Below are 26,630 nucleotides of genomic sequence, written 5' to 3'. Positions count from 1 at the left end.
TACATCTGTATGCTAACTCGCTGTGACTTACTATTATTACTAACTCTTACATCTGTATGCTAACTGGCTGTGACTTACTATTATTACTAACCCTTACATCTGTATACCTAACTGGCTGTGACTTACTATTATTACTAACCCTTACATCTGCATGCTAACTGGCTGTGACTGACTATTATTACTAACCCTTACATCTGTATGCTAACTGACTGCGACTGACTATTATTACTAACCCTTACATATGTATTCTAACTGGCTGTGACTGACTATTATTACTAACCCTTACATCTGTATGCTGACTGTGACTGACTATTATTACTATCCCTTACATCTGTATGCTAACTGACTGCGACAGTCTATTATTACTAACCCTTACATCTGTATGCTAACTGACTGCGACTGACTATTATTACTAACCCTTACATCTGTATGCTAACTGACTGTGACTTACTATTATTACTAACCCTTACATCTGTATGCTAACTGGCTGTGACTTACTATTATTACTAACCCTTACATCTGTATGCTAACTGGCTGTTACTGACTATTATTACTGACCCTTACATCTGTATGCTAACTCTCTGTGCCTGACTATTATTACCAACCCTTACATCTGTATGCTAACTCTCTGTGACTGACTATTATTACTAACCCTTACATCTATATGCTAACTAGCTGTGACTGACTATTACTACTAACCCTTACATCTGTATGCTAACTCTCTGTGACTGACTAATATTACTAACCCTTACATCTGTATGCTAACTGGCTATGACTGACTATTATTACTAACCCTTACATCTGTTTGCTAACTGGCTGTGACTGACTATCATTACTAACCCTTAAATCTGTACGCTATTGCTAACTGACTGTGACTGACTATTATTACTAACCCTTACATCTGTATGCTAACTGACTGTGAGTGACTATTATTACTAACCCTTACATCTGTATACTAACTGGCTGTGACTGACTATTATTACTAACCCTTACACCTGTATGCTAACTGGCTGTGACTGACTATTATTACTAACCCTTACATCTGTATGCTAACTGGCTGTTACTGACTATTATTACTGACCCTTACATCTGTATGCTAACTCTCTGTGCCTGACTGTTATTTCTAACCCTTACATCTGTATGCTAACTCTCTGTGACTGACTATTATTACTGACCCTTACATCTGTATGCTAACTAGCTGTGACTGACTATTATTACTAACCCTTACATCTGTATGCTAACTGGCTGTGACTGACTATTACTACTAACCCTTACATCTGTATGCTAACTGACTGTGACTGACTATTATTACTAACCCTTACATCTGTATGCTAACTGGCTGTGACTGACTATTATTAATAACCCTTACACCTGTATGCTAATTGGCTGTGACTGACTATTATTACTAACCCTTACATCTGTATGCTAACTGGCTGTTACTGACTATTATTACTGACCCTTACATCTGTATGCTAACTCTCTGTGACTGACTATTATTACTAACCCTTACATCTATATGCTAACTAGCTGTGACTGACTATTGTTACTAACCCTTACATCTGTATGCTAACTGACTGTGACTGACGATTATTACAAACCCTTACATCTGTATGCTAACTGGCTGTGACTGACTAATATTACTAACCCTTACATCTGTTTGCTAACTGGCTGTGACAGACTATCATTTCTAACATTTACATCTGTATGCTATTGCTAACTTACTGTGCCTGACTATTATTACTAACCCTGACATCTGTATGCTAACTGACTGTGACTGACTGTTATTACTAACCCTTACATCTGTATGCTAACTGGCTGTGACTGACTATTATTACTAACCCTTACATCTGTATGCTAACTGGCTGTGACTGACTATCATTTCTAACCCTTACATCTGTATGCTATTGCTAACTGACTGTGACTGACTATTATTACTAACCCTTACATCTGTATGCTAACTGACTGTGACTGACTATTAAAACTGACCCTTACATCTGTATGCTAACTGGCTGTGACTGACTATTATTACTAACCCTTACATCTGTATGCTAACTGACTGTGAGTGACTATTATTACTAACCCTTACATCTGTATGCTAAGTGGCTGTGACTGACTATTATTACTAACCCTTATATCTGTTTGCTAACTGGCTGTGACTGACTATCATTACTAAACCTTACATCTGTATGCTATTGCTAACTGACTGTGACTGACTATTATTACTAACCCTTACATCTGTATGCTAACTGGCTGTGACTGACTATTATTAATAACCCTTACACCTGTATGCTAATTGGCTGTGACTGACTATTATTACTAACCCTTACATCTGTATGCTAACTGGCTGTTACTGACTATTTTTACTGACCCTTACATCTGTATGCTAACTGGCTGTGACTGACTATTATTACTAACCCTTACATCTGTATGCTAATTCTCTGTGCCTGACTATTATTATTAACCCTTACATCTGTATGCTAACTCTCTGTGACTGACTATTATTACTAACCCTTACATCTATATGCTAACTAGCTGTGACTGACTATTGTTACTAACCCTTACATCAGTATGCTAACTGACTGTGACTGACTATTATTACAAACCCTTACATCTGTATGCTAACTGGCTGTGACTGACTATTATTACTAACCCTTACATCTGTATGCTAACTGGCTGTGACTGACTATTATTACTAACCCTTACATCTGTATGCTAACTGACTGTGAGTGACTATTATTACTAACCCTTACATCTGTATGCTAAGTGGCTGTGACTGACTATTATTACTAACCCTTATATCTGTTTGCTAACTGGCTGTGACTGACTATCATTACTAAACCTTACATCTGTATGCTATTGCTAAATGACTGTGACTGACTATTATTACTAACCCTTACATCTGTATGCTAACTGACTGTGACTGACTATTATTACTAACCCTTACATCTCTATGCTAACTGGCTGTGACTGACTATTATTAATAACCCTTACACCTGTATGCTAATTGGCTGTTACTGACTATTATTACTGACCCTTACATCTGTATGCTAACTGGCTGTGACTGACTATTATTACTAACCCTTAAATCTGTATGCTAATTCTCTGTGCCAGACTATTATTACTAACCCTTACATCTGTATGCTAACTCTCTGTGACTGACTATTATTACTAACCCTTACATCTATATGCTAACTAGCTGTGACTGACTATTGTTACTAACCCTTACATCTGTATGCTAACTGACTGTGACTGACTATTATTACAAACCCTTAAATCTGTATGCTAACTGGCTGTGACTGACTATTATTACTAACCCTTACATCTCTTTGCTAACTGGCTGTGACAGACTTTCATTTCTAACCCTTACATCTGTATGCTATTGCTAACTGACTGTGACTGACTATTATTACTAACCCTTACATCTGTATGCTAACTGACTGTGACTGACTGTTATTACTAACCCTTACATCTGTATGCTAACTGGCTGTGACTGACTATTATTACTAACCCTTACATCTGTATGCTAACTGGCTGTGTCTGACTATCATTTCTAACCCTTACATCTGTATGCTATTGCTAACTTACTGTGACTGACTATTATTACTAACCCTTACATCTGTATGCTAACTGACTGTGACTGACTGTTATTACTAACCCTTACATCTGTATGCTAAGTGGCTGTGACTGACTATTATTACTAACCCTTACATCTGTATGCTAACTGACTGTGACTGACTATTATTACTAACCCTTACATCTGTATGCTAACTGACTGTGAGTGACTATTATTACTAACCCTTACATCTGTATGCTAACTCGCTGTGACTTACTATTATTACTAACTCTTACATCTGTATGCTAACTGGCTGTGACTTACTATTATTACTAACCCTTACATCTGTATGCTAACTGGCTGTGACTTACTATTATTACTAACCCTTACATCTGCATGCTAACTGGCTGTGACTGACTATTATTACTAACCCTTATATCTGTATGCTAACTGACTGCGACTGACTATTATTACTAACCCTTACATATGTATTCTAACTGGCTGTGACTGACTATTATTACTAACCCTTACATCTGTATGCTGACTGTGACTGACTATTATTACTATCCCTTACATCTGTATGCTAACTGACTGCGACAGACTATTATTACTAACCCTTACATCTGTATGCTAACTGACTGCGACTGACTATTATTACTAACCCTTACATCTGTATGCTAACTGACTGTGACTTACTATTATTACTAACCCTTACATCTGTATGCTAACTGGCTGTGACTTACTATTATTACTAACCCTTACATCTGTATGCTAACTGGCTGTTACTGACTATTATTACTGACCCTTACATCTGTATGCTAACTCTCTGTGCCTGACTATTATTACCAACCCTTACATCTGTATGCTAACTCTCTGTGACTGACTATTATTACTAACCCTTACATCTATATGCTAACTAGCTGTGACTGACTATTACTACTAACCCTTACATCTGTATGCTAACTCTCTGTGACTGACTATTATTACTAACCCTTACATCTGTATGCTAACTGACTGTGACTGACTATTATTACTAACCCTTACATCTGTATGCTAACTGACTGTGACTGACTATTATTACTAACCCTTACATCTGTATACTAACTGGCTGTGACTGACTATTATTACTAACCCTTACACCTGTATGCTAACTGGCTGTGACTGACTATTATTACTAACCCTTACATCTGTATGCTAACTGGCTGTTACTGACTATTATTACTGACCCTTACATCTGAATGCTAACTCTCTGTGCCTGACTGTTATTACTAACTCTTACATCTGTATGCTAACTCTCTGTGACTGACTATTATTACTGACCCTTACATCTGTATGCTAACTAGCTGTGACTGACTATTATTACTAACCCTTACATCTGTATGCTAACTGGCTGTGACTGACTATTACTACTAACCCTTACATCTGTTTGCTAACTGGCTGTGACTGACTATCATTTCTAACCCTTACATCTGTATGCTGTTGCTAACTGACTGTGACTGACTATTATTACTAACCCTTACATCTGTATGCTAACTGACTGTGACTGACTATTATTACTAACCCTTACATCTGTATGCTAACTGGCTGTGACTGACTATTATTACTAACCCTTACACCTGTATGCTAAGTGGCTGTGACTGACTATTATTACTAACCCTTACATCTGTATGCTAACTGGCTGTGACTGACTGTTATTACTAACCCTTACATCTGTATGCTAACTGGCTGTGACTTACTATTATTACTAACCCTTACATCTGTATGCTAACTGGCTGTGACTTACTATTATTACTAACCCTTACATCTGTATGGTAACTGGCTGTGACTTACTATTATTACTAACCCTTACATCTGTATGCTAACTGACTGCGACTGACTATTCTTACTAACCCTTACATCTGTATGCTAACTGGCTGTGACTGACTATTATTACTAACCCTTACATCTGTATGCTAACTGACTGTGAGTGACTATTATTACTAACCCTTACATCTGTATGCTAACTCGCTGTGACTTACTATTATTACTAACCCTTACATCTGTATGCTAACTTGCTGTGACTGACTATTATTACTAACCCTTACATCTGTATGCTAACTGGCTGTGACTTACTATTATTACTAACCCTTACATCTGTATGCTAACTGTCTGTGACTTACTATTATTTGCTAACCCTTACATCTGCATGCTAACTTGCTGTGACTGACTATTATTACTAATCCTTACATCTGTATGCTAACTAACTGCGACTGACTATTATTACTAACCCTTACATCTGTATGCTAACTGGCTGTGACTGACTATTATTACTAACCCTTACATCTGTATGCTGACTGTGACTGACTATTATTACTAACCCTTACATCTGTATGCTAACTGACTGCGACAGACTATTATTACTAACCCTTACATCTGTATGCTAACTGACTGCGACTGACTATTATTACTAACCCTTACATCTGTATGCTAACTGACTGTGACTTACTATTATTACTAACCCTTACATCTGTATGCTAACTAGCTGTAACTGACTATTATTACTAACCCTTACATCTGTATGCTAACTGACTGCGACTGACTATTATTACTACCCCTTACATCTGTATGCTAACTCTCTGTGCCTGACTATTATTACTACCCCTTACATCTGTATGCTAACTCTCTGTGACTGACTATTATTACTAACCCTTACATCTATATGCTAACTAGCTGTGACTGACTATTATTACTAACCCTTACATCTGTATGCTAACTGACTTTGACTGACTATTATTACTAACCCTTACATCTGTATGCTAACTGGCTGTGACTGACTATTATTACTAACCCTTACATCTGTTTGCTAACTGGCTGTGACTGACTATCATTACTAACCCTTAAATCTGTATGCTATTGCTAACTGACTGTGACTGACTATTATTACTAACCCTTAAATCTGTATGCTAACTGACTGTGACTGACTATTATTACTAACCCTTACATCTGTGTACTAACTGGCTGTGACTGACTATTATTACTAACCCTTACACCTGTATGCTAACTGGCTGTGACTGACTATTATTACTAACCCTTACATCTGTATGCTAACTGGCTGTTACTGACTATTATTACTGACCCTTACATCTGTATGCTAACTCTCTGTGCCTGACTATTATTACTAACCCTTACATCTGTATGCTAACTCTCTGTGACTGACTATTATTACTGACCCTTACATCTGTATGCTAACTAGCTGTGACTGACTACTATTACTAACCCTTACATCTGTATGCTAACTGACTGTGACTGACTATTATTACTAACCCTTACATCTGTATGCTAACTGGCTGTGACTGACTATTATTACTCACCCTTACATCTGTTTGCTAACTGGCTGTGACTGACTATCATTTCTAACCCTTACATCTGTATGCTACTGCTAACTTACTGTGACTGACTATTATTACTAACCCTTACATCTGTATGCTAACTGGCTGTGACTGACTATTATTACTAACCCTTACACCTTTATGCTAAGTGGCTGTGACTGACTATTATTACTAACCCTTACATCTGTATGCTAACTGACTGTGACTGACTATTATTACTAACCCTTACATCTGTATGCTAACTGACTGTGACTGACTAGTATTACTAACCCTTACATCTGTATGCTAACTAGCTGTGACTGACTATTATTACTAACCCTTAAATCTGTATGCTAACTGGCTGTGACTGACTGTTATTACTAACCCTTACATCTGTATGCTAACTGACTGTGACTGACTATTATTACTAGCCCTTACATCTGTATGCTAACTGACTGTGACTGACTAGTATTACTAACCCTAACATCTGTATGCTAACTAGCTGTGACTGACTATTATTAATAACCTTTACATCTGTATGCTAACTGGCTGTTACTTACTTTTATTACTAACCCTTACATCTGTATGCTAACTGACTGACAGACTATTATTACTAACCCTTACATCTGTATGCTAACTGACTGTGACTGACTATTATTACTAACCCTTATATCTGTATGCTAACTGACTGTGACTGACTATTATTACTAACCCTTACATCTGTATGCTAACTGACTGTGACTGACTATTATTACTAACCCTTACATCTGTATGCTAACTGACTGTGACTGACTATTATTACTAACCCTTACATCTGTATGCTAACTGGCTGTGACTGACTGTTATTACTAACCCTTACATCTGTATGCTAACTGGCTGTGACTGACTATTATTACTAACCCTTACATCTGTATTCAAACTGGCTGTGACTTACTATTATTACTAACCCTTACATCTGTATGCTAACTGGCTGTGACTTACTATTATTACTAACCCTTACATCTGTATGCTAACTGACTGCGACCGACTATTATTACTAACCCTTACATCTGTATGCTAACTGGCTGTGACTGACTATTATTACTAACCCTTACATCTGTATGCTAACTGACTGTGAGTGACTATTATTACTAACCCTTACATCTGTATGCTAAATGACTGTGACTGACTATTATTACTAACCCTTATATCTGTATGCTAACTGACTGTGACTGACTATTATTACTAACCCTTACATCTCTATGCTAACTGGCTGTGACTGACTATTATTAATAACCCTTACACCTGTATGCTAATTGGCTGTTACTGACTATTATTACTGACCCTTACATCTGTATGCTAACTGGCTGTGACTGACTATTATTACTAACCCTTAAATCTGTATGCTAATTCTCTGTGCCAGACTATTATTACTAACCCTTACATCTGTATGCTAACTCTCTGTGACTGACTATTATTACTAACCCTTACATCTATATGCTAACTAGCTGTGATTGACTATTGTTACTAACCCTTACATCTGTATGCTAACTGACTGTGACTGACTATTATTACAAACCCTTAAATCTGTATGCTAACTGGCTGTGACTGACTATTATTACTAACCCTTACATCTCTTTGCTAACTGGCTGTGACAGACTTTCATTTCTAACCCTTACATCTGTATGCTATTGCTAACTGACTGTGACTGACTATTATTACTAAGCCTTACATCTGTATGCTAACTGACTGTGACTGACTGTTATTACTAACCCTTACATCTGTATGCTAACTGGCTGTGACTGACTATTATTACTAACCCTTACATCTGTATGCTAACTGGCTGTGTCTGACTATCATTTCTAACCCTTACATCTGTATGCTATTGCTAACTTACTGTGACTGACTATTATTACTAACCCTTACATCTGTATGCTAACTGACTGTGACTGACTGTTATTACTAACCCTTACATCTGTATGCTAAGTGGCTGTGACTGACTATTATTACTAACCCTTACATCTGTATGCTAACTGACTGTGACTGACTATTATTACTAACCCTTACATCTGTATGCTAACTGACTGTGAGTGACTATTATTACTAACCCTTACATCTGTATGCTAACTCGCTGTGACTTACTATTATTACTAACTCTTACATCTGTATGCTAACTGGCTGTGACTTACTATTATTACTAACCCTTACATCTGTATGCTAACTGGCTGTGACTTACTATTATTACTAACCCTTACATCTGCATGCTAACTGGCTGTGACTGACTATTATTACTAACCCTTACATCTGTATGCTAACTGACTGCGACTGACTATTATTACTAACCCTTACATATGTATTCTAACTGGCTGTGACTGACTATTATTACTAACCCTTACATCTGTATGCTGACTGTGACTGACTATTATTACTATCCCTTACATCTGTATGCTAACTGACTGCGACAGACTATTATTACTAACCCTTACATCTGTATGCTAACTGACTGCGACTGACTATTATTACTAACCCTTACATCTGTATGCTAACTGACTGTGACTTACTATTATTACTAACCCTTACATCTGTATGCTAACTGGCTGTGACTTACTATTATTACTAACCCTTACATCTGTATGCTAACTGGCTGTTACTGACTATTATTACTGACCCTTACATCTGTATGCTAACTCTCTGTGCCTGACTATTATTACCAACCCTTACATCTGTATGCTAACTCTCTGTGACTGACTATTATTACTAACCCTTACATCTATATGCTAACTAGCTGTGACTGACTATTACTACTAACCCTTACATCTGTATGCTAACTCTCTGTGACTGACTATTATTACTAACCCTTACATCTGTATGCTAACTGACTGTGACTGACTATTATTACTAACCCTTACATCTGTATGCTAACTGACTGTGACTGACTATTATTACTAACCCTTACATCTGTATACTAACTGGCTGTGACTGACTATTATTACTAACCCTTACACCTGTATGCTAACTGGCTGTGACTGACTATTATTACTAACCCTTACATCTGTATGCTAACTGGCTGTTACTGACTATTATTACTGACCCTTACATCTGTATGCTAACTCTCTGTGCCTGACTGTTATTACTAACTCTTACATCTGTATGCTAACTCTCTGTGACTGACTATTATTACTGACCCTTACATCTGTATGCTAACTAGCTGTGACTGACTATTATTACTAACCCTTACATCTGTATGCTAACTGGCTGTGACTGACTATTACTACTAACCCTTACATCTGTTTGCTAACTGGCTGTGACTGACTATCATTTCTAACCCTTACATCTGTATGCTGTTGCTAACTGACTGTGACTGACTATTATTACTAACCCTTACATCTGTATGCTAACTGACTGTGACAGACTATTATTACTAACCCTTACATCTGTATGCTAACTGGCTGTGACTGACTATTATTACTAACCCTTACACCTGTATGCTAAGTGGCTGTGACTGACTATTATTACTAACCCTTACATCTGTATGCTAACTGGCTGTGACTGACTGTTATTACTAACCCTTACATCTGTATGCTAACTGGCTGTGACTTACTATTATTACTAACCCTTACATCTGTATGCTAACTGGCTGTGACTTACTATTATTACTAACCCTTACATCTGTATGGTAACTGGCTGTGACTTACTATTATTACTAACCCTTACATCTGTATGCTAACTGACTGCGACTGACTATTCTTACTAACCCTTACATCTGTATGCTAACTGGCTGTGACTGACTATTATTACTAACCCTTACATCTGTATGCTAACTGACTGTGAGTGACTATTATTACTAACCCTTACATCTGTATGCTAACTCGCTGTGACTTACTATTATTACTAACCCTTACATCTGTATGCTAACTTGCTGTGACTGACTATTATTACTAACCCTTACATCTGTATGCTAACTGGCTGTGACTTACTATTATTACTAACCCTTACATCTGTATGCTAACTGTCTGTGACTTACTATTATTTGCTAACCCTTACATCTGCATGCTAACTTGCTGTGACTGACTATTATTACTAATCCTTACATCTGTATGCTAACTAACTGCGACTGACTATTATTACTAACCCTTACATCTGTATGCTAACTGGCTGTGACTGACTATTATTACTAACCCTTACATCTGTATGCTGACTGTGACTGACTATTATTACTAACCCTTACATCTGTATGCTAACTGACTGCGACAGACTATTATTACTAACCCTTACATCTGTATGCTAACTGACTGCGACTGACTATTATTACTAACCCTTACATCTGTATGCTAACTGACTGTGACTTACTATTATTACTAACCCTTACATCTGTATGCTAACTAGCTGTAACTGACTATTATTACTAACCCTTACATCTGTATGCTAACTGACTGCGACTGACTATTATTACTACCCCTTACATCTGTATGCTAACTCTCTGTGCCTGACTATTATTACTACCCCTTACATCTGTATGCTAACTCTCTGTGACTGACTATTATTACTAACCCTTACATCTATTTGCTAACTAGCTGTGACTGACTATTATTACTAACCCTTACATCTGTATGCTAACTGACTGTGACTGACTATTATTACTAACCCTTACATCTGTATGCTAACTGGCTGTGACTGACTATTATTACTAACCCTTACATCTGTTTGCTAACTGGCTGTGACTGACTATCATTACTAACCCTTAAATCTGTATGCTATTGCTAACTGACTGTGACTGACTATTATTACTAACCCTTAAATCTGTATGCTAACTGACTGTGACTGACTATTATTACTAACCCTTACATCTGTGTACTAACTGGCTGTGACTGACTATTATTACTAACCCTTACACCTGTATGCTAACTGGCTGTGACTGACTATTATTACTAACCCTTACATCTGTATGCTAACTGGCTGTTACTGACTATTATTACTGACCCTTACATCTGTATGCTAACTCTCTGTGCCTGACTATTATTACTAACCCTTACATCTGTATGCTAACTCTCTGTGACTGACTATTATTACTGACCCTTACATCTGTATGCTAACTAGCTGTGACTGACTACTATTACTAACCCTTACATCTGTATGCTAACTGACTGTGACTGACTATTATTACTAACCCTTACATCTGTATGCTAACTGGCTGTGACTGACTATTATTACTCACCCTTACATCTGTTTGCTAACTGGCTGTGACTGACTATCATTTCTAACCCTTACATCTGTATGCTACTGCTAACTTACTGTGACTGACTATTATTACTAACCCTTACATCTGTATGCTAACTGGCTGTGACTGACTATTATTACTAACCCTTACACCTTTATGCTAAGTGGCTGTGACTGACTATTATTACTAACCCTTACATCTGTATGCTAACTGACTGTGACTGACTATTATTACTAACCCTTACATCTGTATGCTAACTGACTGTGACTGACTAGTATTACTAACCCTTACATCTGTATGCTAACTAGCTGTGACTGACTATTATTACTAACCCTTAAATCTGTATGCTAACTGGCTGTGACTGACTGTTATTACTAACCCTTACATCTGTATGCTAACTGACTGTGACTGACTATTATTACTAGCCCTTACATCTGTATGCTAACTGACTGTGACTGACTAGTATTACTAACCCTAACATCTGTATGCTAACTAGCTGTGACTGACTATTATTAATAACCTTTACATCTGTATGCTAACTGGCTGTTACTTACTTTTATTACTAACCCTTACATCTGTATGCTAACTGACTGACAGACTATTATTACTAACCCTTACATCTGTATGCTAACTGACTGTGACTGACTATTATTACTAACCCTTATATCTGTATGCTAACTGACTGTGACTGACTATTATTACTAACCCTTACATCTGTATGCTAACTGACTGTGACTGACTATTATTACTAACCCTTACATCTGTATGCTAACTGGCTGTGACTGACTGTTATTACTAACCCTTACATCTGTATGCTAACTGGCTGTGACTGACTATTATTACTAACCCTTACATCTGTATGCTAACTGACTGTGACTGACTATTATTACTAACCCTTACATCTGTATGCTAACTGACTGTGACTGACTATTATTACTAACCCTTACATATGTATGCTTACTAGCTGTGACTGACTATTATTACTAACCCTTACATCTGTATGCTAACTGGCTGTGACTGACTATTATTACTAACCCTTACATCTGTATGCTAACTGGCTGTGACTGACTGTTATTACTAACCCTTACATCTGTATGCTAACTGACTGTGACTGACTATTATTACTAGCCCTTACATCTGTATGCTAACTGACTGTGACTGACTAGTATTACTAACCCTTACATCTGTATGCTAACTAGCTGTGACTGACTATTATTACTAACCCTTACATCTGTATGCTAACTGGCTGTTACTTACTTTTATTACTAACCCTTACATCTGTATGCTAACTGACTGACTGACTATTATTACTAACCCTTACATCTGTATGCTAACTGACTGTGACGGACTATTATTACTAACCCTAACATCTGTATGCTAACTGACTGTGACTGACTATTATTACTAACCCTTACATCTGTATGCTAACTGACTGTGACTGACTATTATTACTAACCCTTACATCTGTATGCTAACTGGCTGTGACTGACTGTTATTACTAACCCTTACATCTGTATGCTAACTGGCTGTGATTGACTATTATTACTAACCCTTACATCTGTATGCAAACTGGCTGTGACTTACTATTATTACTAACCCTTACATCTGTATGCTAACTGGCTGTGACTGACTGTTATTACTAACCCTTACATCTGTATGCTAACTGGCTGTGACTGACTATTATTACTAACCCTTACATCTGTATGCAAACTGGCTGTGACTTACTATTATTACTAACCCTTACATCTGTATGCTAACTGGCTGTGACTTACTATTATTACTAACCCTTACATCTGTATGCTAACTGACTGCGACCGACTATTATTACTAACCCTTACATCTGTATGCTAACTGGCTGTGACTGACTATTATTATTAACCCTTACATCTGTATGCTAACTGACTGTGAGTGACTATTATTACTAACCCTTACATCTGTATGCTAAATGACTGTGACTGACTATTATTACTAACCCTTATATCTGTTTGCTAACTGGCTGTGACTGACTATCATTACTAAACCTTACATCTGTATGCTATTGCTAACTGACTGTGACTGACTATTATTACTAACCCTTACATCTGTATGCTAACTGACTGTGACTGACTATTATTACTAACCCTTACATCTGTATGCTAACTGGCTGTGACTGACTATTATTTATAACCCTTACACCTGTATGCTAATTGGCTGTGACTGACTATTATTACTAACCCTTTCATCTGTATGCTAACTGGCTGTTACTGACTATTATTACTGACCCTTACATCTGTATGTTAACTGGCTGTGACTGACTATTATTACTAACCCTTACATCTGTATGCTAATTCTCTGTGCCTGACTATTATTACTAACCCTTACATCTGTATGCTGACTGACTGTTATTACTAACACTTACATCTGTATGCTAACTGGCTGTGACTGACTATTATTACTAACCCTTACATCTGTATGCTAACTGGCTGTGACTGACTATAATTTCTAACCCTTACATCTGTATGCTATTGCTAACTGACTGTGACTGACTATTATTACTAACCCTTACATCTGTATGCTAACTGACTGTGACTGACTATTATTACTAACCCTTACATCTGTATGCTAACTGGTTGTGACTGACTATTATTACTAACCCTTACATCTGTATGCTAACTGACTGTGAGTGACTATTATTACTAACCCTTACATCTGTATGCTAAGTGGCTGTGACTGACTATTATTACTAACCCTTATATCTGTTTGCTAACTGGCTGTGACTGACTATCATTACTAAACCTTACATCTGTATGCTATTGCTAACTGACTGTGACTGACTATTATTACTAACCCTTACATCTGTATGCTAACTGACTGTGACTGACTATTATTACTAACCCTTACATCTGTATGCTAACTGGCTGTGACTGACTATTATTAATAACCCTTACACCTGTATGCTAATTGGCTGTGACTGACTATTATTACTAACCCTTACATCTGTATGCTAACTGGCTGTTACTGACTATTATTACTGACCCTTACATCTGTATGCTAACTGGCTGTGACTGACTATTATTACTAACCCTTACATCTGTATGCTAATTCTCTGTGCCTGACTATTATTATTAACCCTTACATCTGTATGCTAACTCTCTGTGACTGACTATTATTACTAACCCTTACATCTATATGCTAACTAGCTGTGACTGACTATTGTTACTAACCCTTACATCAGTATGCTAACTGACTGTGACTGACTATTATTACAAACCCTTACATCTGTATGCTAACTGGCTGTGACTGACTATTATTACTAACCCTTACATCTGTATGCTAACTGGCGGTGACTGACTATTATTACTAACCCTTACATCTGTATGCTAACTGGCTGTGACTGACTATTATTAATAACCCTTACACCTGTATGCTAATTGGCTGTGACTGACTATTATTACTAACCCTTACATCTGTATGCTAACTGGCTGTTACTGACTATTATTACTGACCCTTACATCTGTATGCTAACTGGCTGTGACTGACTATTATTACTAACCCTTACATCTGTATGCTAATTCTCTGTGCCTGACTATTATTATTAACCCTTACATCTGTATGCTAACTCTCTGTGACTGACTATTATTACTAACCCTTACATCTATATGCTAACTAGCTGTGACTGACTATTGTTACTAACCCTTACATCAGTATGCTAACTGACTGTGACTGACTATTATTACAAACCCTTACATCTGTATGCTAACTGGCTGTGACTGACTATTATTACTAACCCTTACATCTGTATGCTAACTGGCTGTGACTGACTATTATTACTAACCCTTACATCTGTATGCTAACTGACTGTGAGTGACTTATATTACTAACCCTTACATCTGTATGCTAAGTGGCTGTGACTGACTATTATTACTAACCCTTATATCTGTTTGCTAACTGGCTGTGACTGACTATCATTACTAAACCTTACATCTGTATGCTATTGCTAAATGACTGTGACTGACTATTATTACTAACCCTTACATCTGTATGCTAACTGACTGTGACTGACTATTATTACTAACCCTTACATCTCTATGCTAACTGGCTGTGACTGACTATTATTAATAACCCTTACACCTGTATGCTAATTGGCTGTTACTGACTATTATTACTGACCCTTACATCTGTATGCTAACTGGCTGTGACTGACTATTATTACTAACCCTTAAATCTGTATGCTAATTCTCTGTGCCAGACTATTATTACTAACCCTTACATCTGTATGCTAACTCTCTGTGACTGACTATTATTACTAACCCTTACATCTATATGCTAACTAGCTGTGACTGACTATTGTTACTAACCCTTACATCTGTATGCTAACTGACTGTGACTGACTATTATTACAAACCCTTAAATCTGTATGCTAACTGGCTGTGACTGACTATTATTACTAACCCTTACATCTCTTTGCTAACTGGCTGTGACAGACTTTCATTTCTAACCCTTACATCTGTATGCTATTGCTAACTGACTGTGACTGACTATTATTACTAACCCTTACATCTGTATGCTAACTGACTGTGACTGACTGTTATTACTAACCCTTACATCTGTATGCTAACTGGCTGTGACTGACTATTATTACTAACCCTTACATCTGTATGCTAACTGGCTGTGTCTGACTATCATTTCTAACCCTTACATCTGTATGCTATTGCTAACTTACTGTGACTGACTATTATTACTAACCCTTACATCTGTATGCTAACTGACTGTGACTGACTGTTATTACTAACCCTTACATCTGTATGCTAAGTGGCTGTGACTGACTATTATTACTAACCCTTACATCTGTATGCTAACTGACTGTGACTGACTATTATTACTAACCCTTACATCTGTATGCTAACTGACTGTGAGTGACTATTATTACTAACCCTTACATCTGTATGCTAACTCGCTGTGACTTACTATTATTACTAACTCTTACATCTGTATGCTAACTGGCTGTGACTTACTATTATTACTAACCCTTACATCTGTATGCTAACTGGCTGTGACTTACTATTATTACTAACCCTTACATCTGCATGCTAACTGGCTGTGACTGACTATTATTACTAACCCTTACATCTGTATGCTAACTGACTGCGACTGACTATTATTACTAACCCTTACATATGTATTCTAACTGGCTGTGACTGACTATTATTACTAACCCTTACATCTGTATGCTGACTGTGACTGACTATTATTACTATCCCTTACATCTGTATGCTAACTGACTGCGACAGACTATTATTACTAACCCTTACATCTGTATGCTAACTGACTGCGACTGACTATTATTACTAACCCTTACATCTGTATGCTAACTGACTGTGACTTACTATTATTACTAACCCTTACATCTGTATGCTAACTGGCTGTGACTTACTATAATTACCAACCCTTACATCTGTATGCTAACTGGCTGTTACTGACTATTATTACTGACCCTTACATCTGTATGCTAACTCTCTGTGCCTGACTATTATTACCAACCCTTACATCTGTATGCTAACTCTCTGTGACTGACTATTATTACTAACCCTTACATCTATATGCTAACTAGCTGTGACTGACTATTACTACTAACCCTTACATCTGTATGCTAACTCTCTGTGACTGACTATTATTACTAACCCTTACATCTGTATGCTAACTGACTGTGACTGACTATTATTACTAACCCTTACATCTGTATGCTAACTGACTGTGACTGACTATTATTACTAACCCTTACATCTGTATACTAACTGGCTGTGACTGACTATTATTACTAACCCTTACACCTGTATGCTAACTGGCTGTGACTGACTATTATTACTAACCCTTACATCTGTATGCTAACTGGCTGTTACTGACTATTATTACTGACCCTTACATCTGTATGCTAACTCTCTGTGCCTGACTGTTATTACTAACTCTTACATCTGTATGCTAACTCTCTGTGACTGACTATTATTACTGACCCTTACATCTGTATGCTAACTAGCTGTGACTGACTATTATTACTAACCCTTACATCTGTATGCTAACTGGCTGTGACTGACTATTACTACTAACCCTTACATCTGTTTGCTAACTGGCTGTGACTGACTATCATTTCTAACCCTTACATCTGTATGCTGTTGCTAACTGACTGTGACTGACTATTATTACTAACCCTTACATCTGTATGCTAACTGACTGTGACTGACTATTATTACTAACCCTTACATCTGTATGCTAACTGGCTGTGACTGACTATTATTTATAACCCTTACACCTGTATGCTAATTGGCTGTGACTGACTATTATTACTAACCCTTTCATCTGTATGCTAACTGGCTGTTACTGACTATTATTACTGACCCTTACATCTGTATGTTAACTGGCTGTGACTGACTATTATTACTAACCCTTACATCTGTATGCTAATTCTCTGTGCCTGACTATTATTACTAACCCTTACATCTGTATGCTGACTGACTGTTATTACTAACACTTACATCTGTATGCTAACTGGCTGTGACTGACTATTATTACTAACCCTTACATCTGTATGCTAACTGGCTGTGACTGACTATAATTTCTAACCCTTACATCTGTATGCTATTGCTAACTGACTGTGACTGACTATTATTACTAACCCTTACATCTGTATGCTAACTGACTGTGACTGACTATTATTACTAACCCTTACATCTGTATGCTAACTGGCTGTGACTGACTATTATTACTAACCCTTACATCTGTATGCTAACTGACTGTGAGTGACTATTATTACTAACCCTTACATCTGTATGCTAAGTGGCTGTGACTGACTATTATTACTAACCCTTATATCTGTTTGCTAACTGGCTGTGTCTGACTATCATTTCTAACCCTTACATCTGTATGCTATTGCTAACTTACTGTGACTGACTATTATTACTAACCCTTACATCTGTATGCTAACTGACTGTGACTGACTGTTATTACTAACCCTTACATCTGTATGCTAAGTGGCTGTGACTGACTATTATTACTAACCCTTACATCTGTATGCTAACTGACTGTGACTGACTATTATTACTAACCCTTACATCTGTATGCTAACTGACTGTGAGTGACTATTATTACTAACCCTTACATCTGTATGCTAACTCGCTGTGACTTACTATTATTACTAACTCTTACATCTGTATGCTAACTGGCTGTGACTTACTATTATTACTAACCCTTACATCTGTATGCTAACTGGCTGTGACTTACTATTATTACTAACCCTTACATCTGCATGCTAACTGGCTGTGACTGACTATTATTACTAACCCTTACATCTGTATGCTAACTGACTGCGACTGACTATTATTACTAACCCTTACATATGTATTCTAACTGGCTGTGACTGACTATTATTACTAACCCTTACATCTGTATGCTGACTGTGACTGACTATTATTACTATCCCTTACATCTGTATGCTAACTGACTGCGACAGACTATTATTACTAACCCTTACATCTGTATGCTAACTGACTGCGACTGACTATTATTACTAACCCTTACATCTGTATGCTAACTGACTGTGACTTACTATTATTACTAACCCTTACATCTGTATGCTAACTGGCTGTGACTTACTATTATTACTAACCCTTACATCTGTATGCTAACTGGCTGTTACTGACTATTATTACTGACCCTTACATCTGTATGCTAACTCTCTGTGCCTGACTATTATTACCAACCCTTACATCTGTATGCTAACTCTCTGTGACTGACTATTATTACTAACCCTTACATCTATATGCTAACTAGCTGTGACTGACTATTACTACTAACCCTTACATCTGTATGCTAACTCTCTGTGACTGACTATTATTACTAACCCTTACATCTGTATGCTAACTGACTGTGACTGACTATTATTACTAACCCTTACATCTGTATGCTAACTGACTGTGACTGACTATTATTACTAACCCTTACATCTGTATACTAACTGGCTGTGACTGACTATTATTACTAACCCTTACACCTGTATGCTATCTGGCTGTGACTGACTATTATTACTAACCCTTACATCTGTATGCTAACTGGCTGTTACTGACTATTATTACTGACCCTTACATCTGTATGCTAACTCTCTGTGCCTGACTGTTATTACTAACTCTTACATCTGTATGCTAACTCTTTGTGACTGACTATTATTACTGACCCTTACATCTGTATGCTAACTAGCTGTGACTGACTATTATTACTAACCCTTACATCTGTATGCTAACTGGCTGTGACTGACTATTACTACTAACCCTTACATCTGTTTGCTAACTGGCTGTGACTGACTATCATTTCTAACCCTTACATCTGTATGCTGTTGCTAACTGACTGTGACTGACTATTATTACTAACCCTTACATCTGTATGCTAACTGACTGTGACTGACTATTATTACTAACCCTTACATCTGTATGCTAACTGGCTGTGACTGACTATTATTTATAACCCTTACACCTGTATGCTAATTGGCTGTGACTGACTATTATTACTAACCCTTTCATCTGTATGCTAACTGGCTGTTACTGACTATTATTACTGACCCTTACATCTGTATGTTAACTGGCTGTGACTGACTATTATTACTAACCCTTACATCTGTATGCTAATTCTCTGTGCCTGACTATTATTACTAACCCTTACATCTGTATGCTGACTGACTGTTATTACTAACACTTACATCTGTATGCTAACTGGCTGTGACTGACTATTATTACTAACCCTTACATCTGTATGCTAACTGGCTGTGACTGACTATAATTTCTAACCCTTACATCTGTATGCTATTGCTAACTGACTGTGACTGACTATTATTACTAACCCTTACATCTGTATGCTAACTGACTGTGACTGACTATTATTACTAACCCTTACATCTGTATGCTAACTGGCTGTGACTGACTATTATTACTAACCCTTACATCTGTATGCTAACTGACTGTGAGTGACTATTATTACTAACCCTTACATCTGTATGCTAAGTGGCTGTGACTGACTATTATTACTAACCCTTATATCTGTTTGCTAACTGGCTGTGACTGACTATCATTACTAAACCTTACATCTGTATGCTATTGCTAACTGACTGTGACTGACTATTATTACTAACCCTTACATCTGTATGCTAACTGACTGTGACTGACTATTATTACTAACCCTTACATCTGTATGCTAACTGGCTGTGACTGACTATTATTAATAACCCTTACACCTGTATGCTAATTGGCTGTGACTGACTATTATTACTAACCCTTACATCTGTATGCTAACTGGCTGTTACTGACTATTATTACTGACCCTTACATCTGTATGCTAACTGGCTGTGACTGACTATTATTACTAACCCTTACATCTGTATGCTAATTCTCTGAGCCTGACTATTATTATTAACCCTTACATCTGTATGCTAACTCTCTGTGACTGACTATTATTACTAACCCTTACATCTATATGCTAACTAGCTGTGACTGACTATTGTTACTAACCCTTACATCAGTATGCTAACTGACTGTGACTGACTATTATTACAAACCCTTACATCTGTATGCTAACTGGCTGTGACTGACTATTATTACTAACCCTTACATCTGTATGCTAACTGGCTGTGACTGACTATTATTACTAACCCTTACATCTGTATGCTAACTGGCTGTGACTGACTATTATTAATAACCCTTACACCTGTATGCTAATTGGCTGTGACTGACTATTATTACTAACCCTTACATCTGTATGCTAACTGGCTGTTACTGACTATTATTACTGACCCTTACATCTGTATGCTAACTGGCTGTGACTGACTATTATTACTAACCCTTACATCTGTATGCTAATTCTCTGTGCCTGACTATTATTATTAACCCTTACATCTGTATGCTAACTCTCTGTGACTGACTATTATTACTAACCCTTACATCTATATGCTAACTAGCTGTGACTGACTATTGTTACTAACCCTTACATCAGTATGCTAACTGACTGTGACTGACTATTATTACAAACCCTTACATCTGTATGCTAACTGGCTGTGACTGACTATTATTACTAACCCTTACATCTGTATGCTAACTGGCTGTGACTGACTATTATTACTAACCCTTACATCTGTATGCTAACTGACTGTGAGTGACTATTATTACTAACCCTTACATCTGTATGCTAAGTGGCTGTGACTGACTATTATTACTAACCCTTATATCTGTTTGCTAACTGGATGTGACTGACTATCATTACTAAACCTTACATCTGTATGCTATTGCTAAATGACTGTGACTGACTATTATTACTAACCCTTACATCTGTATGCTAACTGACTGTGACTGACTATTAGTACTAACCCTTACATCTCTATGCTAACTGGCTGTGACTGACTATTATTAATAACCCTTACACCTGTATGCTAATTGGCTGTTACTGACTATTATTACTGACCCTTACATCTGTATGCTAACTGGCTGTGACTGACTATTATTACTAACCCTTAAATCTGTATGCTAATTCTCTGTGCCAGACTATTATTACTAACCCTTACATCTGTATGCTAACTCTCTGTGACTGACTATTATTACTAACCCTTACATCTATATGCTAACTAGCTGTGACTGACTATTGTTACTAACCCTTACATCTGTATGCTAACTGACTGTGACTGACTATTATTACAAACCCTTAAATCTGTATGCTAACTGGCTGTGACTGACTATTATTACTAACCCTTACATCTCTTTGCTAACTGGCTGTGACAGACTTTCATTTCTAACCCTTACATCTGTATGCTATTGCTAACTGACTGTGACTGACTATTATTACTAACCCTTACATCTGTATGCTAACTGACTGTGACTGACTGTTATTACTAACCCTTACATCTGTATGCTAACTGGCTGTGACTGACTATTATTACTAACCCTTACATCTGTATGCTAACTGGCTGTGTCTGACTATCATTTCTAACCCTTACATCTGTATGCTATTGCTAACTTACTGTGACTGACTATTATTACTAACCCTTACATCTGTATGCTAACTGACTGTGACTGACTGTTATTACTAACCCTTACATCTGTATGCTAAGTGGCTGTGACTGACTATTATTACTAACCCTTACATCTGTATGCTAACTGACTGTGACTGACTATTATTACTAACCCTTACATCTGTATGCTAACTGACTGTGAGTGACTATTATTACTAACCCTTACATCTGTATGCTAACTCGCTGTGACTTACTATTATTACTAACTCTTACATCTGTATGCTAACTGGCTGTGACTTACTATTATTACTAACCCTTACATCTGTATGCTAACTGGCTGTGACTTACTATTATTACTAACCCTTACATCTGCATGCTAACTGGCTGTGACTGACTATTATTACTAACCCTTACATCTGTATGCTAACTGACTGCGACTGACTATTATTACTAACCCTTACATATGTATTCTAACTGGCTGTGACTGACTATTATTACTAACCCTTACATCTGTATGCTGACTGTGACTGACTATTATTACTATCCCTTACATCTGTATGCTAACTGACTGCGACAGACTATTATTACTAACCCTTACATCTGTATGCTAACTGACTGCGACTGACTATTATTACTAACCCTTACATCTGTATGCTAACTGACTGTGACTTACTATTATTACTAACCCTTACATCTGTATGCTAACTGGCTGTGACTTACTATTATTACTAACCCTTACATCTGTATGCTAACTGGCTGTTACTGACTATTATTACTGACCCTTACATCTGTATGCTAACTCTCTGTGCCTGACTATTATTACCAACCCTTACATCTGTATGCTAACTCTCTGTGACTGACTATTATTACTAACCCTTACATCTATATGCTAACTAGCTGTGACTGACTATTACTACTAACCCTTACATCTGTATGCTAACTCTCTGTGACTGACTATTATTACTAACCCTTACATCTGTATGCTAACTGACTGTGATTGACTATTATTACTAACCCTTACATCTGTATGCTAACTGACTGTGACTGACTATTATTACTAACCCTTACATCTGTATACTAACTGGCTGTGACTGACTATTATTACTAACCCTTACACCTGTATGCTAACTGGCTGTGACTGACTATTATTACTAACCCTTACATCTGTATGCTAACTGGCTGTTACTGACTATTATTACTGACCCTTACATCTGTATGCTAACTCTCTGTGCCTGACTGTTATTACTAACTCTTACATCTGTATGCTAACTCTCTGTGACTGACTATTATTACTGACCCTTACATCTGTATGCTAACTAGCTGTGACTGACTATTATTACTAACCCTTACATCTGTATGCTAGCTGGCTGTGACTGACTATTACTACTAACCCTTACATCTGTTTGCTAACTGGCTGTGACTGACTATCATTTCTAACCCTTACATCTGTATGCTGTTGCTAACTGACTGTGACTGACTATTATTACTAACCCTTACATCTGTATGCTAACTGACTGTGACTGACTATTATTACTAACCCTTACATCTGTATGCTAACTGGCTGTGACTGACTATTATTACTAACCCTTACACCTGTATGCTAAGTGGCTGTGACTGACTATTATTACTAACCCTTACATCTGTATGCTAACTGGCTGTGACTGACTGATATTACTAACCCTTACATCTGTATGCTAACTGGCTGTGACTTACTATTATTACTAACCCTTACATCTGTATGCTAACTGGCTGTGACTTACTATTATTACTAACCCTTACATCTGTATGGTAACTGGCTGTGACTTACTATTATTACTAACCCTTACATCTGTATGCTAACTGACTGCGACTGACTATTCTTACTAACCCTTACATCTGTATGCTAACTGGCTGTGACTGACTATTATTACTAACCCTTACATCTGTATGCTAACTGACTGTGAGTGACTATTATTAATAACCCTTACATCTGTATGCTAACTCGCTGTGACTTACTATTATTACTAACCCTTACATCTGTATGCTAACTTGCTGTGACTGACTATTATTACTAACCCTTACATCTGTATGCTAACTGGCTGTGACTTACTATTATTACTAACCCTTACATCTGTATGCTAACTGTCTGTGACTTACTATTATTTGCTAACCCTTACATCTGCATGCTAACTTGCTGTGACTGACTATTATTACTAATCCTTACATCTGTATGCTAACTAACTGCGACTGACTATTATTACTAACCCTTACATCTGTATGCTAACTGGCTGTGACTGACTATTATTACTAACCCTTACATCTGTATGCTGACTGTGACTGACTATTATTACTAACCCTTACATCTGTATGCTAACTGACTGCGACAGACTATTATTACTAACCCTTACATCTGTATGCTAACTGACTGCGACTGACTATTATTACTAACCCTTACATCTGTATGCTAACTGACTGTGACTTACTATTATTACTAACCCTTACATCTGTATGCTAACTAGCTGTAACTGACTATTATTACTAACCCTTACATCTGTATGCTAACTGACTGCGACTGACTATTATTACTACCCCTTACATCTGTATGCTAACTCTCTGTGCCTGACTATTATTACTACCCCTTACATCTGTATGCTAACTCTCTGTGACTGACTATTATTACTAACCCTTACATCTATATGCTAACTAGCTGTGACTGACTATTATTACTAACCCTTACATCTGTATGCTAACTGACTGTGACTGACTATTATTACTAACCCTTACATCTGTATGCTAACTGGCTGTGACTGACTATTATTACTAACCCTTACATCTGTTTGCTAACTGGCTGTGACTGACTATCATTACTAACCCTTAAATCTGTATGCTATTGCTAACTGACTGTGACTGACTATTATTACTAACCCTTAAATCTGTATGCTAACTGACTGTGACTGACTATTATTACTAACCCTTACATCTGTGTACTAACTGGCTGTGACTGACTATTATTACTAACCCTTACACCTGTATGCTAACTGGCTGTGACTGACTATTATTACTAACCCTTACATCTGTATGCTAACTGGCTGTTACTGACTATTATTACTGACCCTTACATCTGTATGCTAACTCTCTGTGCCTGACTATTATTACTAACCCTTACATCTGTATGCTAACTCTCTGTGACTGACTATTATTACTGACCCTTACATCTGTATGCTAACTAGCTGTGACTGACTACTATTACTAACCCTTACATCTGTATGCTAACTGACTGTGACTGACTATTATTACTAACCCTTACATCTGTATGCTAACTGGCTGTGACTGACTATTATTACTCACCCTTACATCTGTTTGCTAACTGGCTGTGACTGACTATCATTTCTAACCCTTACATCTGTATGCTACTGCTAACTTACTGTGACTGACTATTATTACTAACCCTTACATCTGTATGCTAACTGGCTGTGACTGACTATTATTACTAACCCTTACACCTTTATGCTAAGTGGCTGTGACTGACTATTATTA

General features: G+C 37.1%; 1 protein-coding gene across 1 annotated transcript in view; it reads left to right on the top strand.

The window, feature by feature from the left end:
- LOC148516804 (galactosylgalactosylxylosylprotein 3-beta-glucuronosyltransferase 1-like) overlaps positions 1–26,630 on the top strand; it is a 275,956-nt gene that overhangs the window by 91,628 nt on the left and 157,698 nt on the right. The window lies entirely within an intron of this gene.

The sequence above is a fragment of the Taudactylus pleione genome, unplaced genomic scaffold (assembly GCF_031769625.1).
Source record: "Taudactylus pleione unplaced genomic scaffold, aTauple2 ptg000239l, whole genome shotgun sequence".
Lineage (NCBI taxonomy): Eukaryota > Metazoa > Chordata > Amphibia > Anura > Myobatrachidae > Taudactylus > Taudactylus pleione.
Note: the sequence above shows the minus strand (reverse complement) of the source record. Positions and strands in the feature narration are given on the sequence as shown.